Source organism: Corvus kubaryi, unplaced genomic scaffold (genome assembly GCF_017639235.1).
Source record: "Corvus kubaryi isolate FWS band 111438036 unplaced genomic scaffold, C.kubaryi_AGA036_p1.0 72, whole genome shotgun sequence".
Classification (NCBI taxonomy): Eukaryota; Metazoa; Chordata; class Aves; order Passeriformes; family Corvidae; genus Corvus; species Corvus kubaryi.
The window spans coordinates 1,849,621-1,864,854 of record NW_024582060.1 but is presented as its reverse complement, the minus strand read 5'-3'; the positions used below and the strand labels follow the sequence as shown (position 1 = coordinate 1,864,854).

Sequence of the window (15,234 nt, the reverse complement as noted above, 5' to 3'; positions counted from 1 at the left end):
GGTCTCTTTTACCACAGTATGAGAGCTGGGGTAACCCCCAAAGTACCTGTAAGGACACAGTCCACTCGGAATAAAGGACAAGGATGGACAAAACAACAAAGCAGAAGGAAGAAGCAAAATACCCAGAGCTATTAAACAGAGTCCCCAGAAACAGGCATTGTGCCTCAGTAGGTTGAAAGATTTCATATTGTCTCTCTCTCCTTCTGATGAAAGCTCAAACAAGCGATTATGGAACGAGTGTTAGAAAATACACAGAACACCCAGTACTCTTGACTGGCAGCTCAACAAGTAGGAAATGCAGATCTTCAGATGCCATACTGTGAGTGCTTCCCAATGCCACCACTAAGGATAGGAAAGAAATAATTAAGACAATTGTGGGGAAGGGAAGAGGAGTTAAGGAATATCCTCTTATTATCCCCATTAGAACAAACCAGGTGCAAACTACAAGTCAAAGACTCCCAGGAGAGTTTACGGATCCCAAAAGAGCTTAAGGTGGGTGCAAAACCCATGATCCGCTTGGGAAGAAAAAAATTCCAATGCATTAGGGAAGAAACAACAAGAAAAAAACAACTGAGGCTCCTAAGGAAGCAAATCCCCTCTGGTGCCACAGAAGTCAGTTAGAGAGTTTTCAGCCACAGTGATGGAGCAATCTCCTGAGGTGTAAAAAAAGAAAAGAATCTCATGGGGCATAGGAAAAAAAAGGCAAGAGATAATGTTTTTCTTCCTCCTCACCTCGTGGCCTTTGTGCTTGTTGAAAAAATAAAACATAAGAGAAAGCAGCTAAGATGCTTTTTGAGACAAAGTAGCAGCACACAAAATGCCTCCCAATAAGAAATACGATAAAGTTACTGAAACATTTTATGCCATCATATTAGAAAAACAGCAGAAGTGCAATAACAGAACATTGAAGAACGAGTTTCACCCAAAGAAAAGCTGAACAGCAGGAGCTTTTCTGGAATATTTTAGTTTACTGTAGACATCCATGCCACACCATCACTTCTTACTTAAAAACAGCTGCAGAAGGCTCCTGCTGCGGCCGCTGCCGTTAGCTGAAGCTCTGATCTTCCTGTCTTCATACAAGTCATCAAGTCACATTTCCTGCTGGAATTAAAGTGGCAGCCCCTAGGGACTATGCAGCTACCCAATTTATATCAGAGAAAATCTGAAGCAAGCACCAGGATTTTTTCAAACTGCTTAATTTTTTTTTTTTTTTTTTTTTTTGGTAACCCCAAATTCTAGTAAGAGTTTTTCCAGGCATTTGCCTTTTGAAGCAATTAAAAGAAAACATGGACATTCTAAAACCTGTGCAAAAAAGCTGGGAGCAGGAAAAACCTGTGGGCAATCTCACTGGCATCAAACCGAGGCATGCCTGAGGTACCTATTGCACCCATAGTAGTTACATACAGACGGTACAGATGGTCTATGCAGACTATGAGGGGTATTTATAAAACAACAAAAGCTGCAGATCATGACACACAAGTGTTTTGGCTCAGTAAAAAGAGGAGAGCAACGGGGAAACTGTCCTGGCCAAGTGCTCAAACCACCCGGTGCCAGGCAAGGACAACTACAGGGTCATTGCTAAAGATGCAGAAGTGCAGGCAACTGGTTTTTATTCTGTACTTCTACAGTATTTAACACAGCAAGAATAAGGTCAATGGAGTGTTCCTAACAGCTATGATAGGTTATGACAAATAAGAGTTTGGAGAAGATCACGTAGCATCCCATTAAGTAGTCTCTGTAGTTAAACACAGATATCCATAACTCAAAGAAAGTCTTACGTTACCGACATTCAACACTCCTTAGCCATCAAGCAAGGGTAAAAAGCAGTCTCCCTTTTGTATGTGATTCTTTTTTTTTTTTCCAAAACGTTTGTCATAAATAATATCAAAACCAAGGCAAAGTTGCTCTACTTCAAAACCAAGGATCATAGAACCCTACAAAAGTATTAATCTCTTTTTTTTTTCAAAGAATGGAAAGCAAATCAAACTAGAGCATGTTAAATTGAGCATTAGAAGGGCTCTCAGCCACTTCCAAAATTACTTGAGAGCACATTATAATTAGGAAAGGTATGTGACAGTTTTATACCCCTCTATGATGCATGATTAAAGCCAGGCAGCCCAGCTCTGCCACAAGTCCTGCATGCCGTCAAAACAGATGTGACAAGAACTGCAAGCTGCTCCCAGCCAGACTGTGAGAAAGCAGAGGCAGATAACATTTTGGCCATCAAAGATGTAAGACCCGATACAAAACTAATTAAACCTCGAAACCCCTCAGAGAGGTAGGCAAACTGAGGTTTTAGGAAGCATCCTGTGCTTCAGCCGCAGTGCCCCAGCCTGAGAACAAGCATGAGAACAAGCTCCTGCCTTTCTCTCCGAGGTGCAGCAGGGAACAAAAGTGTACAGCCTCGATGTTAACAGCTCCCAGCCTCAGCACGAGGATGCAGGGCACAAACGACTGGAGAGATGCCGCAGGAACAGCACCAGGATGATCTGTGACACCGCTGATTTTTCCCACCCAAGACAGATAGCTCTTATCTGCCTGCAACAGAGAAGTAGGGAGTCCTGGGCCACTGTGAAAAGCCCTCTAAACTCCACACAAATTCTGCCTCTTACATTTGCAGGTCTTTGTCTGCTGAGCACTCAAAAAATTGATTAGAGGCTCAGCTCCTTACCACTAACTGCAGAAAAACAAGGTACAGCAGTGAAGCTGTGCACCGGCCAAGACCTATGCCTCTTGAACTGGGGTTAGAGGGGAAAAAGGTGTTGGAAAGCAACGTGTAAGGAACCTGAAGAATTTCAGGCTTTTGGATGAATATTCCACAGTTGGTTTTAAGTGTGAAACAGTGTGGCAAGTTTGTTTCTGAGAAGTATATCCAAGCCATCATGTTTATTCTTATTTACCTACATATTTTCATATTTAGACTACATCTTAATGCTTGCTTCTTCCTTCGTGACATCCCTCTGCACACAGCACCTTTCCCTGTGTTTCCAGGTAGCCTCCCCCACTGCTTCCTCTGCAGTGCTTCAGAGCTCATCTCTCTGACATCCCAGCAGCTTCAGGCAGTTTTCCTGATATATTCCCTAAGCCGTTCCCACTGCACTGCTCCTGTTGTGCCCTCTTCCCCATCTCCTCCACCTCGTTATCCCCATGGCCACGAGGTAATAACCCCCTTCTGCAGGAGGTGCTGCAGAAATGGCGCCGCTGGTTTCTCCTTCATGCACCTCACGCTTTCCCCAGCACGACTGTTTGGGTGAGATGTAAGTTCTCACAATTTCACTAAGTGGCTTCACACTCCTGTGTTTCCCAGGGCACCTCTGGTGTGTGGAGGGACACACAGCTGCCTGTGGTACCTGCCTGTGCTGCATGTGCACCCTGGCCAGGCTGCCAGAGCCATCCTCGGGTTACCAGCTCTTCCCCCTGTGACAGCATTACCTCCTCACAGATTCTGCATCTCAAAGATACTCAAAGCTGTACTTGCACAGGCACAAGCCTGGACCTACATGCAGTGCTGAACAACTACACACTGTTCAGCTGCCATGTATGTGTGACCTTCCCCAGACAGACAGACGGACAGACAACTTGCCAGTGCCCAGCGACTCACCCATGATTCATCCCTGAATTCTCTTAGTTAAAAGAGTTGCAAATGGGGAGGCAATTACACAATGCAATCACTAAGTGGACACTCTCAGATCTGGAGAGTTTTGGAGAACCTCACAATGTGGAATTCATTAATTTTATCAAAGAGAAATCTGCTGCTGCTGCTACAAGGGTGAGCTGGTTCAGGTGGGCAAAACACTTAAGCCACTACTTTCTGATGGCGTTGGTATGAAGAAATAAACTTGCTGCATGTACAAACAGGTACATATTGCTCTGTGGCTATTTTGATGAAGAGGATACACATGACTGCGGTTCCTTTACAATCAATCTTCTCAGCACATCAGTTTCGTTTGGAGGCAGTAAATGCAGTGCAGCTGCCTGCTTCAGGTCCTGATACCCACTGATGCTGAATGTCTATGCAGCAATGCAAGAGAACTTAATTAAGTGGCGTGTATATACACATAAACTATATAAATTTTGTTGAACTTAATCAGTTTATTAGAAATAGAGCTTTCAATGCAAGCACCTATGGCTATGCCTATGCACCAGCCTAAGCCTCTCCACAACAGGGGGATCTTAGGGAGCAGGATTACTTCCAAGCAACTGCATGTGTTGCCAAGCCGTCTTTGTCCCCACAATTATGCTTTGCTATTAACATGATTCACAAAAGAACAAATCAAATACACTGCATCAAGCCTTCGCTATCACTGGAAGCACATTTTGCTGTGCGAGCGGCAGTCCTCTAAAGAGCGATGTTCTGCAGATGTCTCCATTTGGGAGGCTGCTTTAGTGGACACTAACAAAGTGTCTCTGGATGTCAAAACTTCAAGAGAGCATGTCAAATCGCTTTCTAACATCCTGCAGCTGAAGCGATTCCAATACTCCTTTTATTTCTAAGAAAATAATCATAGCTGTCCCTTCGTAAAGCAACGGGATCTTTCATGCAAGTGAGGTGTGTGCAGAGCAGCAAGTTTTATGCTATGCAATACATATAAATGTTGAAAACATATGTGATGATTTAATATCACTAATTTGATCAAGCAGAGTGCAGAGCACAACAGCAGACGTGAACGTTCACTGTGTGCACTAGTGCTACGGCAGAGCATCAAACACAGTTTTGCACGGCATCCGAACAAAGGAGTTTGCTTAACGGGTCTGTACAATTAAAAGCCTACATCTCGACCCAAGAGAACTGGAATTCCCTTCCATTCGGTGAAGCATCTGGCCTGATTGCTGGTGGCTGCTGATCACTGCCATGTCATCACTCTAAAGCCGTGAAACATCCCCGCCACCGTGTTAATTAGCTCCCCGTGCAAAGTGCTTAAGCCATAGAGCGAGGTTACTCACGTGATGTCTCTGCGCTGATAGCAACCTTGAAGAAGGCAAGCGATCAGGTCGCTGATAAACTCCACATCATCCCTGTGAAGAGCAGCTTCCAGTTCCTAGTGAGCAGAAAGGAGAGAGAAAAAAAAAAATCCAACCATTAAACTAATTCCTTAGCTTTTCCTGCTAGCTCCAAAAGGACCCAAACAGCCTCACGTATGTGTACAGCAGCAGAGCACACACGGGGTAAACTGACCTTCCTCATCATTAAAAATACTGCTTCTACCACCTCTTCATTGCAAGAGTTTATGGGAAGACCTTGAAAGGCTTTTACTGAATGTCACTCTCCAGCCAGAAGACAAATGCTTATGTCTGGATGCAGAAAAATAGGGTTCAGTGAGGTTGAGATCCACTACAGCCTAATAAGAAAGGCACGATTTCTCCCATGTTCACCTGATGGACAGGAATCAACACTTTCATTCTCCTGCTTTACTTCCACTCACTAAGGCTGGTGAGCTCAATTTAAAAGATGTGCTCGGAAAGCAGGGCCCTAAAAGCCACTTATGCCCAGAAATAGCAGTTTCAGATGGATTGCCAGAAATGGCTGAAAGCCAGCAAGCAAATGCCTCAAAGAAATGCAGGCATTTTGATAACTTATTTCTCATTGGGTTACTTTTTTTTCCAACTCTAGTAAGAGAGAAAGAAAGGATGGAGGGATGTCAGATTTCGTGACCCAAGATCTCAATCCTCAATGGAGGGTAGCACAGCTTATTTCAGCAGAGTGGAGTTCACAACGATGTGAGGCAAAAACTGATCCACAAAAAGGATAAACTCCTGCAAGTTATTATGAATTTTGCACATATTGTGAGAAATATCTTTTTTTCAGCTAGCTGTTTCGAGCTTTATTCTCCAAATATTATTTGGTTAATTACAGTTTTATTTGTATGCCAGAAAATTACTCACAGTAAGAAAAATCCACTTTCTATAAGACTTATCATCACTAGCATACAGCACTTAACAAGATTTAATATGGATAAACAATATAGGCATAAGAAGCTATTCTTTTTGGGTCTCAGAGTAAATAATGGATTGAATACAAATTCCTACTTGAATGTTACTCAACAGACTGTTACACAAATAGCTAAGCTAATGGCTACAGAATAAAGGTTAATGGCCAGAGAATAAAGGATAAATGTTTTGGCACTTACCCAATAAAGAAGAGAAAGTGCTTTTTTATTAGACCGTAGTAACTGCAGTAATAAAATTATTGATAACAGATTGCAGCTTAAACGCCGCTTGTAGTTTTTTATTGGAAATGTATTAATGGCATATTTTCATTATCAACACTGCTCTTATTTACCTCCTGTGCAACATCCAAAGTGCTTCAGGAGAGGAAGCCTGACACCTGCCCTGTGAAGAATGTACTAAACACATCTATTACATGTGGAAACTGGAGGTAAGGAAAGGGCAGTGTGCAGCCAAAGCCTGATGCAGCGCCCCTGCCACAGAGCTAGGGAAAGAACCAGGAATCTCTGTTCTCTGCCTCTAGGTGAGCACCCTGCTTAATGACTAGTTAATACAAAAAACTACAGTTGCTGCTTGCCATCCCTTGGAGAGAGTGATATTATTGTTGTATAAATAGTAATCACGCTATATAAATAGTAATTACTGAGTGAATTCACTTGGAATCACGGAATGTCCCGAGTTGGAAGGGACCCACAAGGACTGAGTCCAGCTCCTGGCCCTGGCCCTACTTACCACTTGATAAGTGGTTGGTGTTTTAGAGGTGTTGACTTACTTTATTTGTAGAATATTTTTGTGGACATATGCCTTCCATAAATACCCCTGGGGGAGAGGGGAGGAGGGAGCACCTAAAGTATGTGATACTCTAAACCATCCCAGGTGTGTTACCACATTACCACAATAAACTTGCAGCTTGTGAAAATGACATGTTAGAACCCAGAATGATGGGCAGGGGGAAAGTCAGCCTCCAGGATGCCTCCCTGCATTCAGCCTCTCCCTCATCCACATACACTTGTGCATTAAAGCTGTCAGTCAGCAGTCTGCCCCTGCCAGGATGTGACAGCCTTTTGTATGAAGGAATATTTAAACTGCTTCCCGTGAGCCCTTTCAGCCTGCTGTTTGACTAACACTCCTTAAGCAGTGGCCACAACTGCCTCAGATAGCCCCTATCTGCTGCCATTGTTTTCCAGGCCCCAGAGTGACCTTTACATTTCTGGAGTTGGCAGGTCACCCCAGGAGCAGGGGGACATTCCTGGGGCACTGGGCAAGATGCCATCTCCTGGGCAGGGACTAAAACACCTGGCTGGGTTGTTCCCCCCCCTCTCCTGCTGCTTTCTCTGTCCCAGATGGATGCTCCTTGTCCTTGTCCTCAAGGCAGGGGTAGCACCAATCTGGGGACCCGACCCAGACCCAGATGGATCTCACATCCACTGTTTGAAGAGGGCTCTGGGCATGCAGGCCAATGTGGGGCAGGGTGCAAGGTTCCAGTGCCACACTGGGGTAAGGGGCTCTGGAACAAGCCAAGATTAATCAGCACACACATAACATGGGGCTAATGAAGGTCCATCCCTGGCAGGCATGAGGCTGTTGGTGCTTCTGTAGAAAGACTCTTGCACCGTGCTCCCCAATGCCATGGGTGCTTCCTGGAGCCCATCCTGATCCTCTGGTCCCTGCTAACAGTAATGCTCAGCGCCAGAATGCTACAGCAAAGGCACAGTCCAAGTATTACCATGATAATATGCCTTGGAGAAAAGATACTGACATTGTCCTGTAAAGTTTATGTCTACATTTTTGCTATTGCTGCTTGCGACAGAAGGGTAAGAGCGGTGAGAGGAACCTGATGGATGAACACAGGGCTTGAACAATGAACCCAGGGTTGGGTCCATCAGCCCTGTTTCACTGAATGTCATAATTTTCTATTCCATGGGATTCTCTGGCTTCCTGTCCCAAAGCACCTAAATCCTAGACTCTTCCCACACACCCAGAGTGCTGTGGGAATGACAGACACACCAGGAAGATGTGATGCAAATCTTAACATCTCAGGAACAGGAACAAAGAGTTAGCATCCCCTCAGGTTTTTACCTAATGCTTCAGCTCCCATTTTGCAGGAGGATTTTTCCAGCCCTCTCCTCCAACAAGGGACAGCTAGCAAAGCAGCACGGTGCTCGAGCAGCACATCTGAACAGAGGGAGGGCTGAAGTGATGCCAGAGACTCTCGGGAAAAAGAGGCCACTAAAACCCCCCTGGTCCTAAGGGCAAACTCTGCCCCAGTCACCCATCCCCACACTCCTCCAGCCTGGCCAGGAGGAGCGGCTCAGCTTCCTCCCCGCCACCATCCTCCCCACGCCTCCAATCCTTTTGTTTTTCCCCTTTTCTCTTTGAGCACTGAGCTGTGAGCACAGAAATCTGAACCTTGCCAAAACGCTTTGGGGACAGCACAGAAAGGAAACAGAAGAGGCAGCAAATCAGCAGAGGAAAAGGGGGGGACGCACATCTCCTCCTCCTCCTCTAGCTGGAGAGAGCAACAGACAGGAGAAAAGCAGGATTCTCCCCCTCTCCAGCTGGCGTCACATCTCATTAGGGAAAAGCCTGTTTAACGTCTTTCCCTCCCCCCAGCCCGGTACTAAATCCCCCCTGAGTCAGGCAAGGACTGTTGGGAAGAGGCAGTTGCCAGAGCAAGGGTGGGAGCAAGGGTGGCCACCTCTCCCAGGAGAGGCACTGGCCCAAAGCAGGGTTAGCGGGGCGGGCGAGAGGCACCAACCCGTCCCTCCCCACTCCCTGGGAAAGCGGGCCGGGACAGAAGGGCCGGTACCCCAGTCCTGCTGCCGGCCCCACACCCGGCTCCCAGGCAGGTACGGCTAACCCCACCGGCTGGGGGCCTGAAACAAACGGTGCTTTGGATGCCTTTTTGCTATCTGCCCAGATTTTTGAGAGGGAGGACGGTCAACTTTCCCGAGAAATGTAAACAAATGAGTCCACAACAGCGACACCACTGTCACCAAGCCAGCGTGGGGTGACGGCGGGGCTGCTGCACGCGCTGCTTTTTGAGCAGTGGAAAGCAGCCAGCCAGCCTCCAGCTCCTGCTCCAGCAAGCTGTCTGCACAGAGGGCAGCCTCACAAAGCCTGGGGCCTTCATTTCGGAACCCAGGCTCCTCCAAACCTGCAAGAGCCCAGTGTGAGCCAGCTGGGTGCTGAGGGATAGGACTACAGTTTAGAGGTTTCTTTTGTGCTGGAGCTGAATCATCTATAACTGAATCTGATGGACATAACCAGTTTAAGCACAGCTAAGCCTTCTCCAAGTTAGCCACCAGTTTAAAAACCCCAATCCCTTCAGCTCTATTTCCATACTGCTGCCGTTATCAGCTTTCCATTGCAATGCTCCAAAGTGACTCAACAGGCTTTTGCAGAGGCTTTAGGAGATCACCAAAAGCTACCAGAGGGACCTGCTGAGCCAGCCCCAACCCATGCTCTGAAATTTCAATGCTGTCACTGAGTCAAGTCAGGATGTTCATTTTCCCTCGCAGATAACTAATGACGACGGGCATCGGGGCAAAAGTTTGGCAAACTCATGCCAAAGGGTACTGGGATTGGGTAGGAAGATGGAAAGTCAGCTGCAGGCCTGAAATGCTTCCAAGAAGCACGATGTATCCCTGCTTGTGTGAAGCCAGCTTGTGTACTTCACATCCCTGAGTAGGAGCTCCTGCTGTCCTTCCCACCAAAGAGCCTGCTGTCCCTGATGATGCTGAGACTTGGGAAGCGACCACTCCTCCTCCCAACACATCCCAGAGAGGAAAGGGTAGCAACCTCGTTTTGTCCACATCACACTCCCAGCCAATTCACAGCAGCAGCAGCAGCAGCAGCAGCAGCAGCAGGCCATTGCAATGAACAGCAGCGCTCCCTGGACACGCTCTTGGAGCTGAGGTGGCAGGATCAGCTACACCACGAGCCAGCTGCTCTGGCAACCCCCACGGCTCAGTCTGTTGGTCTGTCAGTGTGCTCAGCCCCTAGGACCCACCCAGCACCCAGCATGCTGCCTGCAGCCCAGTGCCACGTTCTCCCTGCTTGGGATCCCTGCTGTCATATGGAAATAGTTTCCAAAACATGAAGCCCACTGAGAGTGCCGTGTTCTGCATGACAAGCCGGGAGGGCATTACAGGGCATTAGGGGTGTTCCTAGGGCCATGGTACCCTACAAGGGCAAACAGCAGTGGGTTTAGCTGGCTGCCATAAATTCAGAAAGAAGTTAAGGCTCCTGGTCCTGATGGAGTCTCCCAGACATGCCATCTTAAGTGTCTAGTTCGAAACACTATGTGTTATCCAAGTCTGCAGCTGGATGCACCTCTCCCAGCTTCCCCACAGTCCTGCAGGAGCCTGCATGCTGCCCTCTCTCTATGATCCTCCAGGGCTTTAAGGTTTCCTAAGATAAAAGGATCCCCAACTTCTCCACTCTGCCTTTCCACAGCAAGGAAAATGGGTGCTAAATACCCTCCCCGTGCTCCTGGCAGTGGGGATGAAGGAAACATCATCATCTTCACCTCACCCTCGGGACCACGAGCTCAGAGGGAGCCAAGCTGGCCCTCACCAGTAGGTTTGGGGTGTGAGGTGAAGAGGTTAACAACACTCGTCAGCACAGTGGCCCCAGCTCCTCTCTGAGGCTCCGTTCTGGTGTGTGCGAGGTCAAGGGATGAAGAGCAAATACCTGAGGGAGGAGAAAAGCTATCCTGTCAGAAGGGGACTATCATCTGGGGAGGGGGACAAAGCAAGGGCAGCAAAGGTATTCCCTTTTCCTGTTTCTTCGGGTTCCCCCTTAATGTCTGTCAGTGCCTTGAGATGTCCACCTTCCTCGACTTTCTGAGTGCAGACTTTGAAGGCTATTTCAAACATGTTGTAAATAGGAGCATAATGTTACTCCAGGGCTGGGCAGGGTGTGAGATGACAGCTTTGTATGAGGGAGATTGGCTATAAACAGAAAGCCAGGGAGAATGTGTCGTTTTGCCCCCACATCATGGCTGTTTGCAAAGAACAAATCCCACATGCTCCCCGCCGGTGCCAGCAGCACAAGGGGTAACGTCAGCCACCCTCTCCTCCAGCAGCTCCCTCCAGCTATGAAAGGAGATGCAACAAACACTGAATTCTGCTCAGTTCAGCCCAAGTACGTTTGCAAATGCAAATTGTTTGCCATGCCCATGGACATTTTGGTCAGGCTAGAATTTTCCAGGCTTGTTTTATAGGCAAACTTACATTTTGTCTTCCTTTACCCCCTCTGTCAGAATGCTTAAAACTCTGAGACCACCGTGCTCTCTACCTACCACCTATCCCACTTACTGAAACAGCTGGAATTCTCCATCCACATTAACCTGCTGCCTGATCTCTCCCCTGGGACAGGGACCCTCCCCTATTTGCACAGCACGCCGCTCCTTGCTCTCCGAGTGGAATTTTTCACTGCTGTGTCATACAAACAAAAACGAGCAGCTCACGCTGGGTGGCTAAACTGTACTGAAAAGAGATTTCAGACTGATCAATCCAGTCTCCCTCATGCCCCATAGCCATGTACCAGTGCTAATAAAGCTTTCTTCTCCTCCTAGCTCATCTTGGCTGCAGTGCAAGCGATCTGTCACAAGAACTACATTGTTACAAATGTATGCATTGTCAGCACTTTAAAGATGTAAAAACTGCTACTCATTCCATTCCTTCTCCCTGGCAAAGAACCTTTTCAGATGGACAGGGCGCATCCGGAGCTCTGAAGTAACAAGTGATTAGTTTCTGTTTAGTAGCTACATATTAGTACTTCATGCCTCTAGAGCAGCTGCCCTCCCAGAGCATCAAAGCACTTAACATTTACTAAGCCCTGTAGAACCTGTGAAGAAAGGGGAGGCACACCCCCACATGCAGAGCAATTTTACAGACAGCCCAACTAACACAAGCCCCAGCATCCACACCATGGGCATGCTTCACTCCTCGCTGGGGCTAAGAGAGAAGCTGTAAGGCTTGACACTTGATGCCACTGCAATTATCTCTCTTTTTCCGCGGTTTTATGAGCAGCCAAAGCTTTTGGAGATCGTGCTATTTCCCTCCAAAGGATAATTTCTCCCTTTCAAAATAATCCCCTCTTCCTTCAGTGCAGATAATCTACACCATTTACCATAAGCCAGTTATGCTGGCTGAGGGGCAAGCATCGCTCTGGGCACTGAGCTGGCTTTACAGGAAATTTCAGGCTCAGCAGAACCTCCAGCCTGTGGTTTGCAGACCTCTTGCAGATCTTGTGGAAGACTTCCAAGAGGCCTGTAAAGGGCAAATAAGAAAAGCAAGCCTATCACCAGTCCGCTTAAATTTCTAATCATGGGTCTATGCCTTTATGGGAAAAGTATTGGCACTGTGGTCTTAAAAAAAACCCAAACCAGAACACTACCCTCCTCCCCACCATCCCAAAGTGTCAGACTACTATTGCCCAAGCCACAAGTCCAACTCCTCCAGCTGAAAATAACCTCCAAACATAACAGTGTGAGAGGAAACACAGTCTGTTTGAATTGCATCCTGTTTGCCTCACCCTCAGAAAGGTATCATTTATCATCTCCTAGAAAGGCCCTCTCCCAATAGCTGCGCTTGTATGGAGTACCTAACTCTAACCCTACTAAACTACTTGTAGACTGTGCTGGTTTAGGATTTTGTTTTTGGGCTTTTTTCTGGGAAGAAAGGGTGAAGAAAGTGGTGAGCAGGCAGCTAGAGATTGGCACCATTGTGAAATTAACCCAAAATATTGTATAGATTATGTATCATTAAGCTCTTGCAGTCCCATGCCAGCAGTCCCTTGCAGGTAAAACCCAACCAAAACAACCCCAAACTCTTTCTCTCCACATATGCTGGATTTAGGATCCCCATTCATGGGCTAGGTACTACCAGCAGCTAAAGACTAAAAATTTTAGCAAGTGTTTTACACAGCACGTTGGGTGAGCACAGTCCTGTTGGTGGGAAACAGCACCAGCTCGGCTCTACCTGTTTTGATGTTGTTTCTGGAAACAACACCAGCGGGTTAGCAATGGTCCCTCCCCAGACAATTCAGCTGCACGATAAATAAAGAACAGCTGATCCTGCCGTGTCACCATCTCCTGCGGTAAGAGGCTTCCTGGGTACCTAGTGGGAGTTCTGCTAAGCTTTTAAGCCCATTGGCAACGTGGGGAACAGTCTGTAGCTCCAAAGCCAAGAGGCTCGAAGTAATAATCCGATTTCAAAGCTCCTCCTCCTCTCCAGCCAAAGGCAGCAAGGGAGGATGAGATCAGACTGTAGATGCTCTTCATTTTAGGTCTGGCCATTGCACTCATCTGCTCAGCATGAGCACCGGGAAGGGGAAGGATGAGTGCCAAAATCTGGAATGGATTGCTTGGCTAAAGTTTCTGCAAAGATTTCAAAACTTACTGGGAAAATAATTTTTTAAAGGGAATTTTCGCTGCTTTTGATGCAGCTGGACTGGTCTATCTAAGCAACATCCACGTTTCTAGTTCATGCACCAGCCAAAACTCTTGGGGGGGTTTATTCCCTGCCATCAGGCACTCCTGAGGCACCAGGGCATTCGAGCTGTGCGGCTGGTTTGTACCCTCCCCACAAAACTTCTCCTGTAACAGCAACAAGTGCTGCTCCTCCGGCATTTACATCGCTCCCCACCTCCAGGATGTTATTAGCTGCCAGGTGATAGGCAAGCCATGAAACAACTTATCTCCATGAGCCTCGAGATAAACAGAAAGTCCAGATCATCCCTTAAGGAGTCAGGTGATTTCCTCGCATCCCTTCAGCCCCTCAAACAAAAACAACAAGCCGGCTTTTGAACGGGAGGAAGACAGATCCCTGCTCACCACTGCCTGAAAAAGCACGGTGAACCAGTAAAATATGTTAAGGTAGAAACAGGCTGTAAAGCCTTGCTTTTCCCTTTAATCTGATCTCCGCAGCCATTCCTCTGCCTCCCCTTGGATGCTGTGCAGGGTGCAGCCCACAGCGTACACACAGCAAACAAACCCTGCCTGGGGCTCAGTGGGGAGAATGGCCTGAAAGTGCTGCCGGCACTGAAAACTCTTCCTTGCTCTGGGGCTGGGACAAAAGGAAAGCCACCGAGAGAGAGGGAGCCAGCAGCCACACACAGGTGCCACACACAGGTACCCCACACGTTTCTGCCACTGCCAAGGTGAAAGGTGGGCGAATTCCACCGCAGTGCCACGGTGAAATCCAGGTTCCGGCACCTTTTTTTCCTGCTAATTTAGCAAAGGAGGATTTGAAAAAGTATGAAAGAGCTGCCTACTGCTATCAGCCCTGATGGATCAGCCAGCCAGCTACTTGGATGTGTGAGCTGCCTGTTTGCAACAGGCTTAGTCTCAGGCCTAAGAATATGTTTTAAAAACACACACCTATTCTGTGGCATAACAGTTGCTAGAACTAGAGCTAATAGGTCTTTTCTATACTCTTAGATCAGTGTCTGCTCTACTCTGGATAGCCAAAAGCATCATCTTGTTTATCTATCAGACTTTCTGAACTTATTCCAAGCTTATACAGTCCAGACATACTTCAATACAAAAATTAATGGCTTTTATACCATTTTTAAAAATTATTATAACAAACACAAATGCTGCCACCTTAATGAGATGTGTATGCACTAAGGAATAGGCTTGAAATAGGAAATGGTGTTTCAAGCCAGTTGAATATTGTAATGCGAGTCACACAGAGCTGGCTTCCTAAGGCACGTCACTGCAGGATCCAATGTCAAAATAAATACAAGAAGTTATCTCTTCCGACTCACACTCTATCTTCAGCCCTGTCCAAAAAGATCTGTATTTCATTGGATATGTGGGAAAGACTCCCCTGCCACAGCTTTTAAAGCCTGGTTGGGGCTCAGAGCCTCTACCCCAGCGACTGCTGCCTAATACACCTTCCCCATCTGGTGCTTGTTCCGACGTCCTGTGGAACACGCGATGCTGCCCTAATGAAAACCCAAGCAGGACCCAACAGGGTTGCCTGGTGACCAAGGCAACTGCTCTTGGGGCTGGGAGCAGCCAGGAGCCCCAAGGGAATTCCCATTCCCTTCCCTAGAGCTGGGGAAAGGCAGAGGGGAGGAGGAGGTGCTCAAAAAAACAAAGCAAAAAGCTGGCGGTCCCAGGGTAAGTCTGAGTGAAGTGCAAAAACTCAGGAGCCACTTCTTGCAACACACTGCAAGTAACTCATGCTCCCCATGGCCCGAGGTGGCCATGAACCACCATCCACTTCCACTCCCATCTGGAAGGAGCTTGGCTCACATGTGTGTTTGCCAAGG

At 47.3% G+C, this 15,234-nt stretch overlaps 1 protein-coding gene across 1 annotated transcript in view; it reads right to left on the bottom strand.

Moving 5' to 3' along the window:
- Window positions 1-5,037, bottom strand: part of LOC121675116 (cat eye syndrome critical region protein 2) — a 51,302-nt gene extending 46,265 nt beyond the window's left edge. Inside the window, exon 1 of the mRNA XM_042050185.1 lies at window positions 4,945-5,037. The gene's annotated coding sequence lies outside the window, so the exon portion shown is untranslated. The remainder of the gene's footprint in view (window positions 1-4,944) is intronic.
- Window positions 5,038-15,234: the final 10,197 nt, after the last annotated feature.